At 41.7% G+C, this 10,203-nt stretch overlaps 10 non-coding genes across 10 annotated transcripts; all 10 read left to right on the top strand.

Moving 5' to 3' along the window:
• The first annotated feature begins 142 nt into the window (after positions 1 to 142).
• Positions 143 to 223, top strand: LOC115288839. Its single transcript, XR_003907226.1, has one exon. It is a non-coding gene; the product is annotated as a small nucleolar RNA SNORD74 (small nucleolar RNA).
• Positions 224 to 733: 510 nt separating this feature from the next.
• LOC115288863 lies at positions 734 to 795 on the top strand. The gene has a single exon (XR_003907250.1). It is a non-coding gene; the product is annotated as a small nucleolar RNA SNORD75 (small nucleolar RNA).
• Positions 796 to 953: 158 nt separating this feature from the next.
• Positions 954 to 1,036, top strand: LOC115288824. Its single transcript, XR_003907213.1, has one exon. It is a non-coding gene; the product is annotated as a small nucleolar RNA SNORD24 (small nucleolar RNA).
• Positions 1,037 to 1,253: 217 nt separating this feature from the next.
• On the top strand, positions 1,254 to 1,320 carry LOC115288861. The gene has a single exon (XR_003907248.1). It is a non-coding gene; the product is annotated as a small nucleolar RNA SNORD77 (small nucleolar RNA).
• A 306-nt stretch (positions 1,321 to 1,626) lies between these two features.
• On the top strand, positions 1,627 to 1,687 carry LOC115288840. The gene has a single exon (XR_003907227.1). It is a non-coding gene; the product is annotated as a small nucleolar RNA SNORD44 (small nucleolar RNA).
• A 246-nt stretch (positions 1,688 to 1,933) lies between these two features.
• LOC115288862 lies at positions 1,934 to 1,998 on the top strand. The gene has a single exon (XR_003907249.1). It is a non-coding gene; the product is annotated as a small nucleolar RNA SNORD78 (small nucleolar RNA).
• Positions 1,999 to 2,309: 311 nt separating this feature from the next.
• On the top strand, positions 2,310 to 2,394 carry LOC115288829. The gene has a single exon (XR_003907217.1). It is a non-coding gene; the product is annotated as a small nucleolar RNA SNORD79 (small nucleolar RNA).
• Positions 2,395 to 2,554: 160 nt separating this feature from the next.
• On the top strand, positions 2,555 to 2,634 carry LOC115288841. The gene has a single exon (XR_003907228.1). It is a non-coding gene; the product is annotated as a small nucleolar RNA snR60/Z15/Z230/Z193/J17 (small nucleolar RNA).
• Positions 2,635 to 3,437: 803 nt separating this feature from the next.
• LOC115288836 lies at positions 3,438 to 3,515 on the top strand. The gene has a single exon (XR_003907223.1). It is a non-coding gene; the product is annotated as a small nucleolar RNA SNORD47 (small nucleolar RNA).
• A 166-nt stretch (positions 3,516 to 3,681) lies between these two features.
• On the top strand, positions 3,682 to 3,759 carry LOC115288828. The gene has a single exon (XR_003907216.1). It is a non-coding gene; the product is annotated as a small nucleolar RNA SNORD81 (small nucleolar RNA).
• The last annotated feature ends 6,444 nt before the right edge of the window (positions 3,760 to 10,203 follow it).

Genomic DNA, 10,203 nt, shown 5'->3' with positions numbered 1-10,203 from the left:
ACTTTAAACTAACTGGCATTTATAGGCCTGTCGCGGGTCTTTGAAGGGTTCACAAGGTGAAGATGGTAGATTACGCGTTGGGTGCGAGCGCGGCCTAAACCATACTGCTCGGGGAGAACTGCGGAAAAACCCGCGGGTTCGTGTTCTCTGCCTGTGATGAAGCCTGCGTTGGTAGGGACATCTGAAACTTTTTGATGAATGCCAACGGCTCTGATGGCGGCGCGTGCCCAGTCTTCCGAGTGGGCCTTTGTAAATGATCTCGGCCAGGGCTTCCTTCGGCGTTGTGCCCGGGAAAGCTGGCAGTTGGGGTAGTCCATGTGGTTCTCTGAATGGGTGCTGCATTCCGCAGTGCGCCATTACTTAGCAGTGGTTTCCAGCTTTAACGTTTTGCACTGCTCCGTTTATAAATCTATCAAGTGCACCGCTTGTAATCGTGAAATTATGGATGGTGTAAACATGCTTAGGCTATAGAACAAAGTGATTTTAAAGTTATTTTGAAAGTGCGAGTAAGCGGGGGAGGGGCAGAGAAAATCCCATTCGGATTTCGCACTGTCAATGACTGAACCACTTGGGTGCCACAGAACAAAATGATTATTTTAAGAATCTTATCTTTTCCCTAGGAATGGTGCTGGGCACGAATGCAAAGTGGTTTTTGATGGCTTCTGATGAGCAGGTAAGAAATCGGTCAGTGCAGTGGAAAGGAATCAGATCTGCTTGGTGGTGGTCTTTGCTAAGCCTGTGATGGTTTAAGAGTAGTGGACAGAAGGGATTTCTGAAAAATCCTACACTGAGGCTTACATACTTAAAACTTTGATAGTAAAATTGGCTGCCCAGTATGTTTCATTGGATTTTCTTTGTTTTCTAGTTCTCTACCAAAGGGGTGAAAATGGCTGCCAAGGTAAGTTACTGAAATTCCCTCACCAAGGGATGCTGGATTGAAAGTCCACTAAATGTGCTACAATGATGACATTATATTTGCTACTCTTGACTGTGAGAATGACGAGAGTTACTACCACCATTACACTTCACTGAGGCACACAAAATGGTGACTTAGAGAACTTGGATACTGCCACTAAATTTACATGAGGCCGTTTCTTCCTAGGTCATAAAGTTCAAGTTTCACACACTACCCATGGGCAAACAGGTGAGAAACCTTTTACATAGTCTGTATTTACCCAGGCCTTTTCAATTCTTTTTACAAATGTGAGTTTTTACACTGGTATTTTCTATTAAATGCTTAGAATGTGGGGCAGATACTGTGATGGTTGCATAGTTCAGCAGATTGAATATGAAGAGATAAGCCATTTGTCTGATGTATCGAAGTTGTTAGGAAAACTGATTTGATGTTAACGGTATAAGAGGTCATTAACGTAGTTTTCCCTGCTTTCTTGAAGGCACTAAACGGAGTAAGCTGGAAATTGAAGAGGTGAGTAAAATTGTAATGGAACTAAACGTTGGTAACAGGGCAGACATGACGTAACTAATGGCTGTTTAGAGTTGCCTCGTCTACAGAAAGCACTCCTGCCGTGAAGTGCTTGAATGGGTGGCTGGATGCAGTAAATAAATGCCAGGCCCTTGTCCTGTGACCATTAGTTAGGACACTGTCATGATTTTTAAAGAAAACAGCCTGTATGATGATAAGCAAATACTGACTGAACATGAAGGTCTTAATTAGCTCTACCTGATTTCAGGCATTTTTTGTGTTGTGGGGAGAAAATTCATCTTTTGCCTTTGTGGAAACTGTCTTTATTTTTTAGGTGGACTTGAGCCTTTGACAACTTCAGAGCGACTTTTTTTTGGGGTAAGCATTAAAAAACATTTTAGTAGATTCAACTGTTAACTGAGTGCTGATGAAATAGAATGCTTAACTACCGAGTTGCTAGTACTGTGGCTGCTTAGTGTGTGCATGTTGAGCATGCTGTAAACGGGGTTTTTGAAATGATGCTGACCAAATGTCTGACCTGAAGTGAGCATGTAGACAGATTTAACACTGAAGAACCCTGTGGCAAATAACGGAGAAAAATTCAGTGACCATTAACGTTTTAATGAAGTGTGTTTCCTTTCTAGGTTACTGGCCACTATCCCGGATGGCTTGCTTGGGGTAAGACATAAAACCCTTGTTTGGGTTCTGAACTCCAGTGTGTCTGAAATGTGCTATGATGTGCTGAGTGTTCAGGTGTTGCAAAGAAGGTTCAGCTATTGTGAAGTGCATCTAATTCTTTTTTTTTTTTTTGGTCAGGTGCTGATTTTGAAGACCTTTGTATATAAAGGTATGTGTTCTATAAGTATTCTTTGGTTAATAAGCAGGATGCTGTTAGTGATGATTTTTGAAATTAAAAACAGATGGGAATCTCTCTGAAAAAGAGTGAAGATTTCTTAAAAACTGAAACAGTACTTGGAGAACTTGAGAAATCTGCTTCTTAAAACCTGTTAATAAATTTTGACTAAATACCTGCAGGTGTGAAGAGTTGGTGGATCACAAGGCCCGGAATAAGGAGTTTAGAGCCAAGGTAGAGTAGTTAAAAGTTTGGTGTCTGTGTCACATGGTTGAAAGCCGATACAATGATGAGAACATAGTTCAGCAGACTGACGGTGGTGATCAGCATTGTCTTTCGCTCCTATCTGACGTATCTGGCTGCAGCAACCCTATCTTTATACCCTTGCAAACAAGCTGTTTATTCTACAACAGAAAATGTTCAGGGCTTCGATAACTAGTGGCTCGTATACAAATGTTCTGGCTTTTTTTTTTTTTTTTAAGTTTGTTTTGAGAGGTGGAGGAGGGGCACAGGGAGGCAGTATCCCAAGCAGGCTCCGCACTACCTGCAGAGTCCAGTGCAGGGCTCTTCTCTCTGAGCTCATGACCTGAGTAGGACACTTTATTAACTGAGCCAGCCAGGCACGCCAAATGTTCTGTTTTTCAATTTTAGGATTTCACATTTTGAGAACCAAAAAATTTGGTTAAATTTTTGCCATGAAATTTTTATTGAAGGTAAATCTGTAGATTATGGTGGAGTGAGTTATTGTAATTTTTAATTAAGCTTTATGTTTTAATATTGACGGCAAAATTGAACATAGAATCTCATGTATCTGGTCTTTACATACCTTCCTCAACATTCAGCACTAGAGTGAGACTTTTGCTAGAAGTAAGAATATGCAATAAGACGATTAACACCCAAGTCCATAGCTTACATTTTGGTTCACTCATGTTACGTGTTGTAGAGGCTTGGACAGTGTGGGACACATCCACCATTGTCCATGTGTGGAGTAGGCTTGCTGCCCTAAATGTTACTTTTTGGGTAGTTAAAAATGGGGAAATTTTATTACAAATTTTAAATGAAGGGTTTTTCTCCCCCCCCCTCCCCATACAAACAGGCAGACTGTCAACCTGAAGATTTAGAGGTAAGTTGGTCTGTAGTGTATGTGACAAGTTAGCATGTAACCAGTGATGTGATGATTCTGCCAAATGAAACCAGATGATATCACCCCTAAAACCGTTCCATTTTGATTCTGAGGTTACTAGCAAGCATCCTGGATGGTTTGTTGTTTGTTTGTTTGTTTTTTAACCATTAATCTGCCATCATTGCTTTTAGGTCATCTGTGAGAACAGCAATCCAGTTCTGAGAGCAGCTTGCCAGGTGAAAGGTGAGGCTTTTAAACAAACTCAGTACTGTTGTCTTATTCCAGAATACATGATGATCTCACTCCCAACTTGAACTCTCTCACTGATCACTTGATGATTATAAAAGATCTGATATTCTGTGTACTCAGAATACAATTAAAACTAAAACCTAGAAATGTGTCTAAAAATTGCTTCTTTGTCCTTGCAGCACCTGGATGGATGCTTATGGGATAGAAGATCCAAGTTTTTCAATATCAATAAAGTTTTATAAACTATTTGATCAAGGGTGCTTATTTCAGTTTAGTGTGATTTAAGGAAAAATGATCTTTGTAAGTAAGACCCAGTGACATCAGTTTAACGAAACAGTTTTCAGATGTAATTTATTGTAATCTTGGGCCTAAAAGTGCCAAAGATATAAACTACAGCATTTTTCATGTTTAAAATGCAGAATGGTGGCATGATCTGAAGGATGAACTCTGTATTTTGCAGACATTTTCTAAGGGGCTGAATGTGAAGGCCTGTGCCAGAAAAGTCTTTGCTCTTAACCATCATGGTGGTAGGTCTCTGCACGTATTGGTAGATGGTATAAAGAAAGTAACCTGGTTCCTGCCCCCACCACATTAAATGAAAGCCTAAAACTGGGATAGAAGTACTGTGGTTACAACTATTTTAGCAAATATTTATTTAGGAGTGCTGACTTTGCAAATGAAAATTTCAGAGTAAGCAAACCAGTGGGCTACTGACACCTGGCAACATAAAAACCTAGATCAGAAAAATCCGCCAACTAAACCACATTAATTTAGTGCTTGAAGAGGGTGGGGGTATTTATTTTGCAATTTCTCTTAAGATTTTGCAGGACTTAGGATTTTAACAAGATTGCAGGAGTGCTTGGCAGCTCTGTGCCCCATATCTAAGATTATCTCCCTTGGCCCCTTTCCCCAGCTTACATGTTCTCTAAAACTGACACTGCAAATCAATCTGGACAAAACAGTCCCTCCAAGTGTTGGGGTCCCAGTGAGTTTTGATACTTTCAGGGTGAGGAAATTGTTTTGAACTCTTCGCTATAGTCACATTGGCGAGTCCCAGAGATGGTGTATGGGTTTATTTTAGTTCGGCCGAACAGCCCCTCGCATGTGATGGCAAGTACTCAAGAGAGCACTGCTGAGCAAGAGCTCAGGGTTTTTAAAGGCTTTGGCAAGACAAAATAAGTCCTTATTAACCAATCATAGTTTACAGCATTTTATAGTGGTCACATTTTGACATGTAAGATTTGGTAGAGACCTATCAATTTCAGAGTTCTTTGTTTTAGAAATTTGAAGTGACCAATCACAGGTCTGAAGGGGAGGCAAAGCAGGTGCACAGCAGCAAGAACCTTGCTGTTAAAGGGTGGGATCTAGTATCTTAGAAAACAGGTAACCTTTAAGTTATAATTTTTGGGTTATAGCTTAGGACTCGCAGAGCTCGATTTCCCAACCCTTGATCCTTTAAGCAGAAGGGCTGGAGAGTGAAACTGGTTGATAATTTTTCATTAGGGTCAGCTTGACCTGAAGAGGGTCTTAAAATTCCATACTTCAGTCTTTCAGGTTCCTTCTGCAGGAAAGGTCAAGTTCATGGGACTTGCTTTCAGTTCTGGTGCCCACAACAACGTTTCCCAACAGGCTCAGACCCTTTGTGAAGCAGGAGCCACCACCTGGCTCCAGCTTTCTTAGCCCCTTTTCATTCATACCATCAGTCAGGACCATTCTTAGCATTATATACTTATGTGCCCCTTGGAGAATGTAAACTCCATGAAAGGGGTTTAAGTCTTGTTGCAGGATTTCCAAGCTTCTTCAGGCAGTATTAGATGGGATTAAGTCAGTCTGAGAAATTGCTAGTGGGTGCCAAAAAGTCTGACCATGAAAGTGATGGTCCCTGGCTTGGATGACTGCAAATAGATGAACTCATGGCTGGTTGAAAATTACTCCAAAATGACTAATGCAATAAATCCAAAAGGATCTCTCTAGTATGTTTGAAGCTCCAATCTTGTTTAATAAACCTGAGGGAAGAGAAAATAGCAGTTTTTCAATGTTAGAGGTGTTTTATATTTAATCCGTATGATAGCAGGTGAGGAATTTTACAGAGGAACTGCTTCAAAAGGATCAAGTTAACCAGAGGCCATCCAGTAAGTGGTAGTGTAAGAATTTCTGGTAGCATATCACAATCTTAACTGTCCATTATCTTGGACTGTACAGGAGGGCCAAACCTACTATAGGCAGGAATATTAAAAGTCTTGTTGCCTTCTGATCTGAAAAGTCCCAATACATATAAACTAGAATCCGGAGAGCCGGCCTGAAAAAAGATTGAGAAAGACTTAGGTTAATGGAACACCAACTCCATGATAATCTAGAAGAGGAGGCTGGGGTGGTTTAAAAACAACGGACACCTGGGTGGCTCAGTTGAGCGTCTGTTCAGCTCGGTTCGTGATCCGGCCCCATGTCTGGCTCTGGGCTGAGTGTGGACCCTGATTAAGATTCTCCCCCTGCCCTTCTTGTGCAGCTCTCTGAACAAAATTATAACCAAGCAAAAGCCCTAATGTGACCTTAGCCTTTGGCACTGGCTGGAAGTTTGGACTACTCAAATGACAAGGTGCCCTCCAATCCTTGGAATCCATAGTTCTATGCCCTGTGACAGTGCTCCTACACGGAGGAAGGCGAGGGATGGGTGTGTACGGTACTGTTCTACCGGTTAGAGTTACTAGCTCTACGAGTTGTTTGAATAACTGATACCCACATTTATTCTTCCAATACCATTATTTAATGTGTTTCCCTGAAAGTTACACCCATTACTAAGAGCCCATGTAAGTTACTTTCTTGGAGCATAATGAAAATAACCCATTAGTTTACCCTACCAGAAAGCCAACAAACAGCAGTTCTAGTTTAGTATGTGATCTCTCATTAACTGCATATCTTGTCAAGTACACGAAGAATGAATCACCATGCACTAAACGTTCTCAAGCTAAGAAGTTGGGTTCCATAATTCAAAACTAGTGCTTATTTATCCTTCAAATGTCAGATTTTGAGATAGACTTTATTCCTCTTTCAAAAAGCTATACTTTTATGTGTTTTAAAGGGATCCTCATGCTTTGAAAGTCCCTGAGCTTGGAAATGATAAACTATGCCTCCCTCTTCCTGGTGTAAAGCTATGGAAAGTGTTGGTGCACTGTGCTGCACAGGTGATAGAGTTGAGCCTGGACTGTGTTTTAGTGACCTTTTCATCCCAAGCCATCATCTGAACCAAAGGCCAATCCTAGCAGAAACCGATCCATAAATCAGAGAACAAGCTGATGCCAGAGTGGAGAGGGAGTAGGGGATGGGCAAAATGAGTAAAGAGGAATGGGAGATGCAGGCCTCCAGTTACGGAATGAGTAAGTCACAGGGATGGAAGGTACAGTACAGGAATATAGTCAATGGTGCTGTGACCACCCACACTTGGGAGCGTAGCAGAACATCTAGAGAAGTTGAGTAACTAGGTGGTACATCTAAAACTAATATGGTAGAACATTGTGTGTCAATTATACTTCATTAAAATTTTTAAGTACAAAAAGTTTAAATGAACATGAATTAAAATCTAAAAAAAAAGGTCAGTGCTTGCTAAGAATTAAGCTGCCATAAGCTGCCAGCCTGCCCTCCCCCACCTGTATTGGTCAATCATTCACTTAATTCACTCCAAAGAGGTTTTTTTGAACATCTATTCTATGCCAAAGACTGCTGGGAATAGATACTACAAAGAACAATACAAAGATAAAATCCCTGCTCTCATAGAGCTTATATTCTATTGGGGCAAACAAAATACAGTACATCAGGGAATGCGATTAATACTATTGTACTACAGAGGAAAAGTAAAGCAGGGAAAGGAGGGCGGAATGTGCTGGTGGGTCGAAGGAGCTCATTGGAATATGGTTGTCAGGGAAATAGTCACCGAAAAGGAAGTATTTAAGCAAAGGCTTGAAGGTATTAGGGACTGATGGGTGCAATTATCTGGAGAAAACCCACTAGGTGACAGCTGGGGCAAAGGCCTGGATGTGGGCTCATGCCTGGTGAACACCAGGAAAGCAGAGACACCAGTGTGGATGGTGCAGAGAGAGCTCAGGAGATGGTCAGCAGGTGGCAAGTCGTGGAGGGCTCTGGAGGCCGCTGTAAGGACTCTGGCTTTTCTCTAAGAGGGGAGACCACTGGAGGGTTTTGAACAGAGGAGTGATCTGACCCTTACAGACTGCTGAGGGGTAGGGACTTGAGCAAGACTGTTAGGAAGCTTTTGCTGTGGAAGATGGTCACCTAGACCAGGGTGCTAGCCTGGATGTTTGAAAAAAGGATCAGATGCTGGACATAGTTTGAAGGTAGAGCCAACAGACCTTTTAGACAAGTTTCTCCAGATTCACTTTTTTTAAAAGAAGTTTATTTTCAGTAATCTCTACACCCAACATGGGGGTTGAATTCCTGACCCTGAGAATGAGTCACATGCTGTTCTCATGTGCCAGCCAGCCACCCCACCAGATTCACTTTCTTGATCTGACCATAAAACTGAAGACTAGTATGTGTTGTTTTTGTAATTTCCTTTAATGTTTATTTAAAAACTTTTTTGTTTGGGGAGCCTGAGTGGCACACTTGGTTAAGCCTCCGACTTCAGCTCAGGTCGTGAACTCACGTTCGTGGGTTCGAGCTGTGCTTACAGCTCAGAGCCAGAAGCCTGTTTCTGATTCTGGCCTCTCTCTGCCCCTCCCTGCTCATGCTTTGTCTCTGTGTCTCAAAAATAAATTAAAAAAAAAATAAGTTAAAAAGTAAAAATTGTTTGCTTTTTTAAATGTTTATTTATTTATTTTATTTTATTATTATTTTTCTTTTTAGAGAGAGAGACAGCATGAAGAGGGGAGGGTCAGAGAGAGAGGGAGACACAGAACCCGAAGACAGGCTTCAGGCTCTGAGCTCACTGTTAGCACAGAGCCGGATGTGGGGCTTGAACCTACAGACTGCAATCTCATGACCTGATCCGAAATTGGACGCCTAACTGACTGAGCCACCTAGTCGCCCCTTAAATGTTTATTTTTGAGAGAGCGAGCGAGCAAGCATGAGCGGAGGAGGAGCAGAGACACACACACACACAAACACAATCGGAAGCAGACTCTAGGCTCTGAGCAGTCAGCACAGAGCCAGATACAGGAACCGTGAGATTATGACCTGAACTGAAGCTGGATGCTTAACCAACTGAGCCACCCAGGCGCCCCTAACATTTATTTTTGAAAGACAGAGACAGAGCATGAGCAGGAGAGGGGCAGAGATTGGGAGACACAGAATCTGAAGCAGGTTCCAGGCTCTGAGCTGTCTGCACAGAGCCTGAACCGGGGCTCGAACTCACAAACTGTGAGATCATGACGTGAGCTGAAGTCAGTGCTCAGTTAACCAACTGAGCCACCCTGGCGCCCCAGACTAGTGTATGTTTACAAAATGACTTTGGAATGTCTAGGAAGAGGAATGTTACAGGCTAATAAAACCATGTTTATGTGGCACTCATTATAGTCTGGAACATACGTCAAGGACTCTATGAGGTACCTTCATACATAACACCCAAGGAAAAGATCTGTGCCTCCATGTAACTGTGTAAAACAGAATAAAAGAGTTTTTAAAAATTCATTTATTTTACTATTTCCAGGTTTGTGTAATTTAAAAAAAATTTTTTTTTAATGTTTTATTTATTTTTGATACAGAGAGAGACAGAGCATGAGAGGGGGAGGGGCAGAGAGAGAAGGAGACACAGAACCGGAAGCAGGCTCCAGGCTCTGAGCTAGCTGTCAGCACAGAGCCTGACCCGGGGCTCAAACCCACAACCTGAGATCTGACCTGAGCCGAAGCCAGAGGCTTAACCTACTGAGCCACCCAGGTGCCCCCAGGCTTGTGTAATTTTGATGGTAACGCAATGTGGCCCTATTCATTTTTAGGGTGTAGATATCAGCATGGTGGAAAAGACAGGCTCCTTTTAAACACAAATGGCAAAAACCATAATGTTTCTGATAACAGTGAGAAAAAGGTCCCTAAAGAAATGTACTCTAAATGTAATCCAAAGTTTTTCACATCTTGCTTTCCTTTGTGTTGGGGTCCATCCAGCCAGAAGTGCTGTGTGGCCTTTGGGACCCTGCTTCCCCTACTTGAAAATGTGTGTGCTTGACTGCTTGACCTAAATGGATCAGAGACTGGAGTTAGTTCTCCTATTGTTCATGCCACTTGGTAATTGTGGTTTCAGTAAATGGGCAGACTTTCTTATTGAAACTTTCTCCCTGGTTAGAGGCACCTTACTCACAGACTATTGTTAACCTTTAAAGAAAAATAGCCTTGTCATAAGCCTCAGTTAATACTACACTATGTACGCAAAATAAGACTCCTGCTGATGTATTTTTAGTGGTAAATTATGTTTTTTGATCCTCTGTATTGTACTCCATTTCTGTCTTTAACTTTCTGTTCTCTCTTCCGTGAAAACAATGATCTATTCTGAAACATGTGATTCCTAAGAAGTTGCAAACAATGTAATCATTAAAAGAAAGATGTAATCACCTA

Source organism: Suricata suricatta, chromosome 3 (assembly GCF_006229205.1).
Source record: "Suricata suricatta isolate VVHF042 chromosome 3, meerkat_22Aug2017_6uvM2_HiC, whole genome shotgun sequence".
NCBI lineage: Eukaryota > Metazoa > Chordata > Mammalia > Carnivora > Herpestidae > Suricata > Suricata suricatta.
The sequence above is the reverse complement of the archived record's forward strand: the minus strand, read 5'-3'. Positions and strand labels throughout refer to the sequence as shown.